This window comes from Puma concolor, chromosome A2, assembly GCF_028749965.1.
Source record: "Puma concolor isolate L17-30 chromosome A2, mPumCon1.1.hap2, whole genome shotgun sequence".
Classification (NCBI taxonomy): Eukaryota; Metazoa; Chordata; class Mammalia; order Carnivora; family Felidae; genus Puma; species Puma concolor.
Window position 1 is genome coordinate 31,685,447 of NC_141668.1, and position 13,238 is coordinate 31,698,684.

A 13,238-nucleotide genomic window follows, 5' to 3' on the forward strand; every position below is an offset into this window, starting at 1 on the left:
GACACTGATGGCTATGCAGAGAGCATGCTGTCAGAACCAGTCACATAGCCATTTCACATTCTTGAAAATGCTGTTGTGTAACTTCTCAGATGGGTGTCTGTAAAAATCACTTGATGTGTGTCATGTTAAACACACTCAGCAATTAATTGCTGTCCAACTATGTAAATCACAATGTTCAATAGGTTAATTACACATTGTTTCAAAAAGGATTTGCTATTTTCTCTTTTCACTCTGCTAACTTTTAGGTCCCCACTTACTTTTGTGTGGCCTTTTGTCCTTTTTAGAATTCTGTAGTCTCTACTTATTATTTTCCTTCTCAATTAAAGAAAGGCTGTTCTACATCAAAAGTTGCAGACTCAAATCGACAAACTTAAGATAACAGGTCACAGAGGAGGCTGTAGTATACTAGGCAGAGCATGCCTAACTAAAAATATTCACAATTTAACAATCTCCATTCTGGACACACACCATGTATGTGCTGACTGTACTGGGCCCACAGATTGCAAGCTTGAGATCCCAGACCATAATGCTTCCTTCAGTCCGTTACCTCTTAGGGAGACTCTCCACAGCACAGTCAATGGAGGGTTCTCTTTGTTGGTTATACATAGTGTCCCCTGATGCTGGAACTTCTAAACTTCTTTTGTAAATTGTGGGGGTGATATGGTTCTTGTTTCAATAGGAAGGAAGCACATGCCGGTGTCCGTGGTACTTTTTACCAAGAACTGGGCTTTGTTCTGGATTCTGAATGGGCTTCCTTGTCTGTCAGATAACCAAAGGGAAAGAAAGGATAAGGAGTAGAGACTGGGGAAACTTCTTGGATATCAGCTGGCTGTCAACTTGCTGGCAGCTTACACAAACCCACAGCAATAGCCAATGTGCTAGAAAGAAATTTACAGCCACGGGCAGAGTATGGTAACCATAATCTTGAGCACATACATTATTTTCTGATAAACTTATTCCCTGAAGCACAGTGATATTTCCCTTAATTAATTTTAGTTCCATATCTAGCCATTTGTTAAACTCATTCTGCAATTAGTTGTTGTCTAACTAGGTGTAGGAAAATCTTCTACAGGTTAATTACGTGGTGTATAAAAGAGGATTTTCTATGTCCCATTTTCTCTGGGTTGCCTGTTAGATACCCATTTATTTTACCAGTCATTTATTATTTTATAAACTATTGTTAAGTGCATAGTCATTCTTTACATAAAGAAAAAGTAAATAAAACCCACCCTGCCACTCATTCCCAGTATTAAGAATAATCTCTGGCTTTGATAAACGAGGCTCAACACCAAAGAGCTGTTTACTAAAGAGTAATAAGAATAGGATTGTGCCCACTTGCTGCTGCACCACATAAAGAAAATATATATTAAAATCTTACCATGTGCCAGGTACTCCTATATCTCTAGTAAACTGCATAGTAATTCTCTTAACAACTTTTAGGCATATTTTCTTAATACAGGTGAACAAAATCTGTAACAGAGAAGTTATAGAACTTCCGCAATTTCACAAAACTGCAAAGAAAAGACTCAAGACTAAAACACAGATCCCTCTGGTTCTACAGAACACTGTTCAATTTCAAAATATCCATAAATTATGGATTCTCTCATTAACCAGTTTTGTCTTTCCAAAGCCAGGCAACTGGTCTGATCTACTTTGTCTTCCATGAAATTGCTGGGTGTAGTGTTATGACAGGTGCTCTTGTATTATTTTATTTCCATGTACCCATGCCATCAGCGTGGGTAACTGGAAATGGAATCAACAGCAAGAAGGCTCTGACTGCTTCTCACTCAACTGAAGGGTTGCTAAACACACAGAAAATGGTACCCTCAAAATTTGAGCATTTTGGGTTACTTGCTTATTGAAAAACAACCTTGGTATTAAAGACATTCTTTCTGCAAGAATAGAATAATTGAAGATATATTCAGACATGAGCAATCCTGGAAAGATAAAACCTAAGAATACACAAAAGCTCACCAAGATCAGAGACCCTGGGATTCAGAGCATCTGTATGGGCGCACTGCAGGAGGAGGCATATATAAGTACAATTCAGTGTGTCAGAGGTTGGTTCAGGTAGGGAGCTGCTTATGCACAGAAGTTCTGGAAGTGCCTCTCTGGGAGGGAAATGAATGGAATAAATGAGATACAGAAGTTCTAAGTACACATTTTTGGTCAACTACTCTTCTTTTAAAACAATTTGTTAGTATCTCATTACCTGACTTCATTCCCTCAGACAATTTCTGAACAGTGAAGTGAATTCACAAACTTAAAATAACTGAAGAAAATCTTGCTTTATATCTACATGAATCAAATGAAATAAATTCTTGCATTCTTGAAAACTGTTCATCATCCTTCATCTGAAAACAGCCATCTGCTTTAATTTTGTAAACAACCTCATCTAAAAGTCAAAGATTAAATTATATTTCATTCCTGTTACTTTTCCTTCCCTAGAACATGAATATAAAATACAATATTTGTTTTCAACAATTCTTTAAGGAGAGCTAACTGAGATCACGGAGCTAGCTTAAGAATTTCTTTACTGGGTCCTGATTAATATAATTCTATAATAAAAGTAAACACAATTCAAGAAATCCTAGACTTCACTTATAATCTAGTAGGGCTTATTTGATGATACATCAAATGTAATTAGTTACTATCTAATATCACCATATCTACAGGAGATTGAAAAATAATGTTTCATAATGATGAAGTCATCACTATAAAATCCTCTGTGCCTTCTGAATCTTCAAACATTGGATTATATTTAAAATAGCTTGAATTGTGACTGTTATTTATGACTTTCTAGCTTCTGGTTTTAGCAGAGATTCTAAGAGGTAAATACAAGCATCTGACACGTACACAGGCAGCCATACGAGAGAACAGGAAAGAGGTTACTTAGGAACTAGGTACATTCGAATCTTACGACCAATTTTGTATTTTCTCTAAAACTCTATAATGTAGAAAATGCCTAATGAACCAATGATGCAGACAAATTTTTATGGTATGATTTCAGGAGAGAGATTGTGTGAAACACAGGCGCATATATAAACCAAAATTGTAAATTCTGAAGGGAGGCCTTGTCATTTCAGTTTACTGCTGTACCCAGGCTTAATACCCTGAATGACACAGAATAAGGATTCAGTTAATATTTAGTATTTAGTGGTGATGAATACATGATTCAACCGATGCTGGAGAATGGGAATCCAAGTACTTCTCAGAGTTTTGGATTCATGCTTTTTATAGAGACAAGATGCCTCTGTGTTTAGAGCTCAATTATTCCTTCCAACACTGCTATTTTGATTAAATATTTCAAAACAAAGTGCTAAGAGAAGATCCTTTGACCTAAAACCCATTTAAACTCTATTCTAATTGGTAGGCTCTAGAATCTGGGGAAAAAATCCATTTCAATTATTTTCTTAAACATGGCACCTGCAACATATATTTGAAACACAGTGTACCCTAATTTCCCCTAAAATGCAATTCAAAGTTCAATTTATTTAAAAATATAATGTCTGCTTTCTTAATAAAGTGGAGGCTTGATTCTCCCAGTCTGATATTTCATTTATCGAGCAAAGGAACATCAGGCATGATATTCACTATTAACCTTCCCTAACTAAGACCTAGCCCAAATGAACAATACAGTTTCTAGAACAAGGTTCTGGCATGAATAAGAAGGTTGATATATAACTGTGAATTGAGGAGTACATGAATAGTATAGAAAAAAGCTGTTTAAAACAATATAATGTGGCTTATAATTTCAATAACTATATATAAAATATATAATATATATATGAATTACAAATGAATAAAAGCAAGCTATGAGTCCAGCTGAATGAACACAATATCTGATTTACTTAGGGCTACAAGAATCAAAGCCGACAGAGAGATATTCTGGCAGACCACTTCCCATTCTCACTATATGTTTTTTAATGTTTGACTTTAGGATTTCAGATCATTTTAGATTTAATTGGACCATAGGAATTCTCTTTATGCATACTATATGGTTTTATTACTCTTATTATCATGAAGTAACTACAATAAAAACAAACCGGCTTTAGTGCCTATAAATGTCCTTCGTAAATATCCATATGCATCCATCTATCTATCTCTTTCTCTACCTAATTATTGTTGTTATGTTTGGAATACATTAAATTGACCTATATGAAATGATTCCACTTAAGGCTGAATGAAGTAAACACAATATTATAAAGTGGCTACACCAAGAATCTTACCAATGAGTATAAGATGTTCCAGGAGAGCAGCAGGAAATTATTCTATCACTGTGACCAACTCCTGATAATATCTGGATTGAATTTTTCTCAATTACTACTTTATCTATGAAGTGAGATTCTGGATACCAAATTAAGCACTTGATCAAATGCTGTTGCACATCCAAAATTGTTTTCTGGAGAAACGAGGCTGCCTATTGACACCCTTGTTTTGAGGTGGACTAGTCCTCTATAAAGTGTCTTCAGTTTCATGCTTGCCAAGCATGGCAGTTGCTCATCTGGTTTCCAAAGCATGTACCTTATCTTCTATGAGCAAAATGAAGGCCAAACCTTCTAGACTTTCATTATGTAGTACAATCCAGAATCTCTGCTCTTCAATTTCTAATTCTTCAAGTCAGAGAAGTGACTTTTAGGGAGCATTATCTAAGAGGCACACAGTCCCAGAAGCACTCAAAAATTTATTATCAGATAAAGTTGGATCACATTTGCTTAGCCATTCAGAATTTAACTACATAGAGCTGCATTCTAATGTGATAGCTTCAGTTTGTTTCCAATGGTTACTACAAGAAAAAAAAAGTTTCAAATCTAGAAATGTATTTGCTATAATTACTCAGTATCTGATATGGAAATAGGTAAAATAAGTATATCACTATATTGTTACTATCATATATACAAATACGTAATATAGGATTAATTAATTTTATTCGATAACTTGAAAATTATCTCCAGGAGGTTAGTATATTACTATATTACCAATGTGAATTCTGTGAGTAGTATTTTTTTTAATCTTATGCCTCTTCCCCTAACTCAGATGGTTAGAATGTTCCATACTCATTGTATCAAGTAGTTACCGACATTAGAAATAAGATTTAGCTATTAGATTTTGAGTTTCAAAACCCAAAAGATATGGAAGATTGCACAATGAGTAAAAGAAATTGTTCTTCCTATCTCAGCTCCCTCTCCAGGGCAACATTTCAAAGGGCTAGGAAGAGAAAGAAAAGTAGACACAAAAAAGATGAATCTAAATGTTTTTGACATCATTGAGAAAGGGTGCTTGCTTTACGGATGCCCACAGAACAAGCCCCATTGTTGGGAGAGAATGACAAAATTTTCAGATGAATTGAGGATCTCTAAAAGCAAGATCTGACGGGGCATGTGTGCTGAGAGCAGCTCACAGAGTTCTCCTTAGCCTAAAGCAGTACAGGGAAAGCAAAATTCCTCCAGTGAAAAATTCACAGAGAGCCTGCAGGCTTAATGCGTCCTTGCCATGAGGACAAGGAGGCTGCAGTGACAACCTGCAGGGACCAGTGACCACAGACCAGACAGAAAGAAGGAAGTCTCTGTGGGTACCGGCAGGGATAGCTGATGACACTAAGGGCCAGATGGCCCCCCACCTGGCATTTTGTAGACATAGTCCTGGAGGAGAGTCGGTTAGGGCTGATTGAGATTGAGTTTCTGCCACTTGATGGAACTGGGGCCCCAAATACAAATTAAATTCAGCTAGAACAAAATGCAGAAAACTGGGTTTCTTGCATACTTGAATACCTGTGCTTATACACTGAAATTTCTCTCTGCTGTGTGTCTACAAATGACATATAGGACAATTCCTATTGATCAAATATTGCATTCTAACTACTGTATTTACATAATATACCTAATTATTTTAGTTACCTACTACTCTCTGTTTCTTAACTAAACTACACATCATAATTACTTTATTCATAGATTACCCTTCATTCCACAATCATGGTATATATTAAAATCTACTATGAGAATATTTGTCTACTCTATCCTGTGTTTCCTTTCTGCTTTTTTTTTTTTTTCTTATCCTCCCCTTAAGCTTGTCAACAATGATGGCGAATTTTTACTGGAAATAATGTATTCTTTTTCTATATGATAACAATAGTTTATCAATCTCAAAAGTATATTCAGTTAATGGCCTTCCCTTCTCTTACTGTTTGTGTGTCTCTTTATTTTGGTTTTAGTCACTATAATTCTCAAGTCTGTAGTTATATTGTAATTGATTCTGATCAACATTTCAGCCTTCCCAATCCACTCTTAGACCTATTTCTTAACATTTTTTATCTGATTAGAACAGATACCACATGGCTGCAGATTCTAAATTCTGAACCCTAATTTTCCTTAATATAGTGCAGAGTACCTTAATGGTACAGCCAACTCTGCTGGGGGCAGGGGGGCGGGCCTAAGAAAACATATCCATTGCCCAAATACTCAAACAAACATATGGCAGTGGAAAGGAAAGAGGGGAAGAGCAGAGGATGGGCTGCAGTGAGGCTGGCTATTCATACACACAATGGTTATATATGCCAGAAGAAATTATAGTTCAGTTTAGTGGTTTAGATCCATTTTAAAATTATATAACAACAATTATTATTATCATTATAAATTATTATTAATGTTCAAACTGAGTTTTGATTAGTCCTAAATTGTATGAATGCATACTTAATTTTTAAGTAAGTTTCTTCATTTATTATAACCATCATTACATTATGCATTATACTATTTGCTATAAAAATGATGAGATAATTTCCTTACTTTGTATCTAGTTACTTTTAAATTTTAAGAAACATTGGCTTTCTAAAGCATAATGCAAACGAGAAGGAATGAGAGGGTTAGCTAGTCTAAAATTTATTTTTTCTATTCTACACATAAATTTTAATATTTGCAAGATAAATTATTCATGTTTCCCCCTACAGATTAGATGTGAATAGTTTTCTACCATGCAAATATATCACATTCCTTTAAAAAAAAATAGTCTGTCAGTCCTGTGAGTCTTGAATAGAAGACAATGTGTCCTCTGACATCTACTAATGGACAATGATCACAGACTAGTGCAGGTGGGAAATGCTATTTCAGGGTAATAGCTCACACCTGGAAAGGTCTATTTTTTCTCTAAGATCTTTTTACACAGCAGTGAAAATAAACTAATTAGGTCAAAGCATCACATTGGGACCCATGAGCTTTCATGGTCTCTCTCTGTTGTATCCCCACAAGAGGCAACTGTCCAAAGGCAAATAAGCAATAAATTCCAGCCAGAACAGGAGCTCTTGATTCAACCATTTCTCCTTTTAGTGTAGCCACCACTGTGTTTCATTGCATTTGAATTCATGCATTTTTCACAAGGGAGAGAATAGGTATAGAGGAATAAAGAAGATGAGAGAAAGAAAAGAGAAATCAGGAAGCAATGGTGATTTCTACAACTATAGCCTCTGTTCAGAATCAAGTACCATGAGACCCTGCTTAGGAGAGAAGGTTTTCACAACCAGGGCTCAGGAGCTAGATTCTTTGGCTGCCCCAGGCATCTATGGAAACTATGCTCAAGGCAATGGGAAGTCCAGACGAGGACACACCTGCTTTTATTCCTTTGATAATTTCACCCACAGAACAAAAGGGAGGAAAAAAAAAAAAAAAAAAAAAAAAAAGACCAGCAAGGACTTACCATCTTTCCTCTGGTAGATCCTTTCTGTGGTTTAGTCAGACTCTCCCTGGAGGCTCTGCCTCACAACCACCTACCCTTAGAATAGAGCTGGGGGATCTGAGAGAGTTAAGACATCCAATAGTATTGGACTAATTTTTACATGTTTCACCAGTGCTTCTTAATGCAATGAAGCAAGTTAGGCTTTGATTCATTGAGGTCCCTTAACAAAATATTTTCTGGCTATTATTTTCCATACTTATAATTTAGGCACTTAAATTTTCCATTCACTTAACAGATGGGTTATTGATCATCTATGGCACACATACACTGTATAAAATGTAAGGAGATGCAAGATTGTAAGATGATTGATTGTAAGATGTAAGATTGTAAATGTAAGATTTAAGACATTCTATGCCCTCAACAGTGAGTAAATAGTAGGACACACACTTACTCTACATTTAACACAGGCTTAAAAATATATTTCCTTAAAAAATATTAAGTTAATAAAACATAATTTTAAAATTAGATAGTCAATCTCATCACTCACTCTAACATGTCTTATATTCATGCTTCTTTACATATCTTACCTGTTTACAAAAACTATGCTCTTATATTTTAAACTTGTTATACTGTATAATTTCACATTTGCTCCTGTGCTTAATACTGACCTTATTTTTGATGATTGTAAAAGTGCCATCATTCTTCTATTGTTTAGAAGTAGGTTAACTGTTTTTTTATTAATCATCATTTCATTCAATAGTCATTTATTGAGCACTTAGTACATGTCAGGCAATAATGCTGATTGTCAGGGATACATTGTGGTTTCTACTCCTAAGGAATAATCTAAGTAGGAGACAGACTTAAAAACAAAGGATTAAGTACAGTGAGATGTGTGCTCATAGATCTACAAGTAAACCACAAGGAGTTTACTTAGGACTAAGAAGACCAAATAATAGCCTATTTGATATAGTTCAAACCAATATAATGTATATGGAGCCCCTGATGATAGGAGACAGGCAGGGCTTGAGAGAAGACATAATATTTGGGCAGAATTCTGAAAGAAGCTTTGGATTCATACAGTACATGGGCAAGGAGGGCAGTACTGCTCCATCTTTGTCTATCTTACTTCAACTAGGGTCACGATATCCTCTCAGCATTAACAATGACTCATCCCTGTAATCACACGCAATAAGTGGTCCCCACTCCCAATGAGGAAATGCAAACATCTCTAGGAAGGGGGAGGAAAACATTTTAATTTGAAGAAGCCTCTAGATGATGGTGATCACTATCCCCTCCTCTTCCTACCCAAATCCCCTTTCTACTATCTCTGAAAAGTCACAGCTAGAGGTGGGAGACCTACTCATCCAGTGTGATTGAAGCCCGGAGCAGCAACATGGGGAGTGGTAGGAGACTGAAGTGGAAACACAGGTAGGATCCAGACTGGGAAGGGCAATGAGAGTCAGGTTAGGAGGTTTGGCCTTGCAATTGATGGGGGACCATAAAAGGTTTTGAAGTAGCATAGTTGCAATGATTACATTTGTACTTAGAAGAGGACTGACAAGGAAGGGATTGCATATGAGACAAATAACTCTCCAACAGAGAGACAATGATGTTCAAGCTAAGGCAAGTGTAGAGGTGTTTTCCTTTGTTAAAATGATCAGGAATGGTGTTGCTTGGAAAAAAGTTATGACTATTTTCATTTCTCTTAAAATATATTTTCAATTTACTTCAAGTGCTGTGAGTATAACACACATATATGTATGTGTACAATACACACATATAAAAGGTATGAATGGTACTCCATTTTATGACACGCCTCTCTAAAACCGAGTATTACCCATGCCATACTAGCCAAATAAGCCCACTGATATGATATATACACTGATAGGATGCTTTCTTAGGTTATCAAGAAAAATGTAGTGTCTATGTCAATAGTTCTAATGTACATATATAGTTGCAAACACATCTGAAAATGCAGTATGCAATTCTTGGCAGTCTTTATAGAGTCATTAGTATACCAGGATATATCTTGAGAGGAGCTATCAGGATGAGTGAAGTATGAAAATACCTTCTCACCTGGTAACTGCTTGGAAAAAATCCTGGTATTTATACTGGGGGACAAAATACTAAAGGAACAAGTATAGACTATCTTCAAATATTTGAGGGTCTGTCAGAGTGAAAATGTTAATGTTTGGTTGATTCATAAGACATATATAGGATGAATGAGCATACGTTTATTGCAGTTAAATGTAGATTCATCCTGAGGCCATGTATTTTAGGAATTAGAACTGAGCAACAGAGATTTATTCTGTTGTATGAAGTAATAACCCTCTTAACACTGCATATATCTAAGCTCTCAGGAACAGTTGGGAACAGAAGACTGTGTGTGTGTGTGTGTGTGTGTGTGTGTGTGTGTGTGTGTGTGAGAGAGAGAGAGAGAGAGAGAGAGCGAGAGAGAGAGAGAGAGATTGTTAAAGTGATCTATCTTTGATATCTATCAACAGACATAATTCAAATGCAGTGCCAGATAACATCAAAGTACAAGTCCTGGTTATTTATGGTAAATATGAAACTTAGGGTTATGGGCAACAAAAATAATGATGAGGCAAAATAAGCCAGAAGGTTTCCTTCTCCCAAAGTCACTGGAGGACTCTTCTTTCTCATCTGAGTTAAGGACTGGAATATGATCCATTCCCTGATTTTGAAAAGGCAGAAAAGCTTCCTGTTCTTGCACTCATTCCTTGCCCACTGCAGTCCACTGACTACGTTCAACAAGTTCACCATAAGCAACCTCCTTGATGGAAGGGAGTACCTTTCTGTCCTTACCTAATTGAATCCTCTGCAGTCACTGACACTTACCACACTCCCTTCTAAAAACTAGTTTCCCTGGATTTTCAAAAAAAGTTGTTTTTCCACTCTCTTCCACTGGACTCTAAGCTCAGTGAAGGCATGGGTCACGTTTATTTCATTTATTTCTGTGTACCTAGCTTTCAGCATAGCATGGAACAAAAAGTAGGCTTTCCTTGTCATTCTCCTTTGTCAGTCCATCCTTCTCTATCTGGCCTATAAATACAGGTTTTCCTAAAGCTTGCTTTTTTTTTTTTTTCTCTTAAATCAGATAGTGATTTCTTCTTATTTGTTCTTTGACTTGATGAATCATCTTCAGGATGAACACATATCCACATATCCACACATCCAATAATATATCCACATATCTAAACACATATCCAATATCCAAGCTGATATTCTAAAGCTTTAGATGTTAAACTTTTTGCTCTTTATAACCTTTTGGACACTTAAATGAATGAGGAACAAAGAGTTTTTATTTATGTGTCTTGTATTTATTAATACTTAGTATATTAGCTATTAAGCCAGAAATTTTTTAATTCCTTAAAAATAATAGTAAAAATGTAATTGGTAATTGCCTATTTAAAAATGTTTTTATGATAAATATCTTAGTAAATAAAAAATTAGTGTAAGGTTGTGGTACATTTTTGTACATTGTGGTACATATTTGTAAATGTGTGGCTTAATAGAAGACAGTTGGATACTCATACCCACATTCAACCTCTTATGATATGCTGTTTTGGTTGAAGTATATTAAGGAAATAGATGGGAAAGGGATTAATATTCCAATAACCTTAGTAGGAATTATGGATACTTGTCTTTGATATTACACTAAAATTTGGCAGGCAGTAGAGGACTAAAAGTTGATTTCAATGTGAAATCTGAAAACAGATTGTTATGGACTGAATTGTATCCTCCAAAATTCATATGTTGAAGCTCTAACCCTAACCCCCAATGGGACTGCCTTTGGAAACAGAGCTTTGAAAAGGCAATTAAGGTTGAATGACTCACAAGGGCGCAGCCCTAATCTAACATGATTGGTGTCTTTATAAGAACAGGAAAGATACCAGGGTTGTATATGCACACAGAGAAAAGGCTGTGTGAAGACACAGTGGCTTCTGTGTAAGTAAGCCAGTACTTACTGTAAGTAAGTAAGTACTGTACTTACTTACAGTACTGTAAGCCAGGGAAAGACGATTCAGGAGAAATCCTATCTGCCGGAACCTTGATCTTAAACTTCCAGCCTTTGGTTCTATGAGAAGATAAATTTCTGTTGTTTAAGCCATACAGCCTGTGGCATTTTTGTTATGACAGCACTATCAAACTAATATATAGATCAATGAAATTTTAGAACTCTGTAATGTTAAAACCCTTTCTATCTTTCTCTTTGAGTGGATCATATATCCATGCATAATTTTGAAAAATCATCCACAGGTCATTTGGAATATATTGATTGAGATACAGATTTTCCAAATTTTGACATAATTCTTTATAATAAATCAAAAGTCACATTTTTTAAAATTATCATTATAATCTCATGAAGACTGTCTTTATTGGATATCAAGCTTACAGTGGCAGATGCTAGTTTTCCAACTTTTTTACATTTACCTGAAAACTTGAATTTTATTATTGTCCACAAATGCTGTCACTGGTTTTCCTTGAAGTGAGGGACTGATTGCATTCAATTTCAATATGTCAGCCAGATAACGAGCAATCATGATTTGTCTAGTGGTTGTTCTCTCAGATAAAAATGGTGCACCTTGAAAAAATTGGCTAGTTCAGCTTGCAACTGAGACAATCACATAAGTATTTTTGTTTTCTTTTTTCCTGAATACAATCTGTATGTGTGACAAGTTCTTTTTGTGTACTTCCCATTTGCTCACAAGATTATTAAAAAGATAAGTACCCAAGGATTGACATTTGATATTTGATAAAATTAGTATTTTATTGGCTTTTAGAAGTTTTGTTTTGTTTTGTTTTTCTTTTTGTAAGTGAAGAATATAATTACAACTGACTACGGCTAAACTGCCAAGAGTCGTCGCTGGCATGGCATGTGCACTGTGAGCAAAAAGACCAATGCAGTGGAAAACAGAAAATAACACCTTAGTAACGTTATGAAATTAGAGTTGATCGTGTAGATTCTCAGAAACATTCTGGGAGCCTTAGAGGTCTGTGGACCACACCTTGAGTTTGGTTCTTCCATAGAAATCTCACATTCAAAAGATCCAACATTGAGCTAATTTTCTTCCCACTTAGGTCTGAGCCTCTTTCTTATTCTCACCTTGTTGGTAGGTACTCCCACGTACCTATTTACTTAAGACTGCAATCTAGCATCGTCTCAATTCCCTATTCTTGGGTTTTGTGATGGGGAATCAGGATAAACAGAGGGTAACAACAGTAGAGGCAAATCAGAGGATTTTTATTTAACTCTACCTAACTGTTCATTCTTTGTCATTTTCACATATACATCAAACTTTACGATAAAGCAAAATAAATATTCACTTTCTTAAGTATGCTATTCTTTCTCTTTAGACTCCTAGTCAATGCTTATGTTATCCTCTCTGAGTGAAGCATTCTTTTCTCCTGATATTCATTTCCCACTCCTGCCCTTTTCATGCTATGGTCTCACCATAGGTAACACTTCATCATTGTCTGATTCTGCTCCCATAGCATCTTTTATCACAGCATTTATTACAGTATATTGGAATTGACTGTTCCATTGTGTG

General features: G+C 35.6%; 1 protein-coding gene across 1 annotated transcript in view; it reads right to left on the minus strand.

The window, feature by feature from the left end:
- KCND2 (potassium voltage-gated channel subfamily D member 2) overlaps positions 1-13,238 on the minus strand; it is a 489,765-nt gene that overhangs the window by 296,260 nt on the left and 180,267 nt on the right. The window lies entirely within an intron of this gene.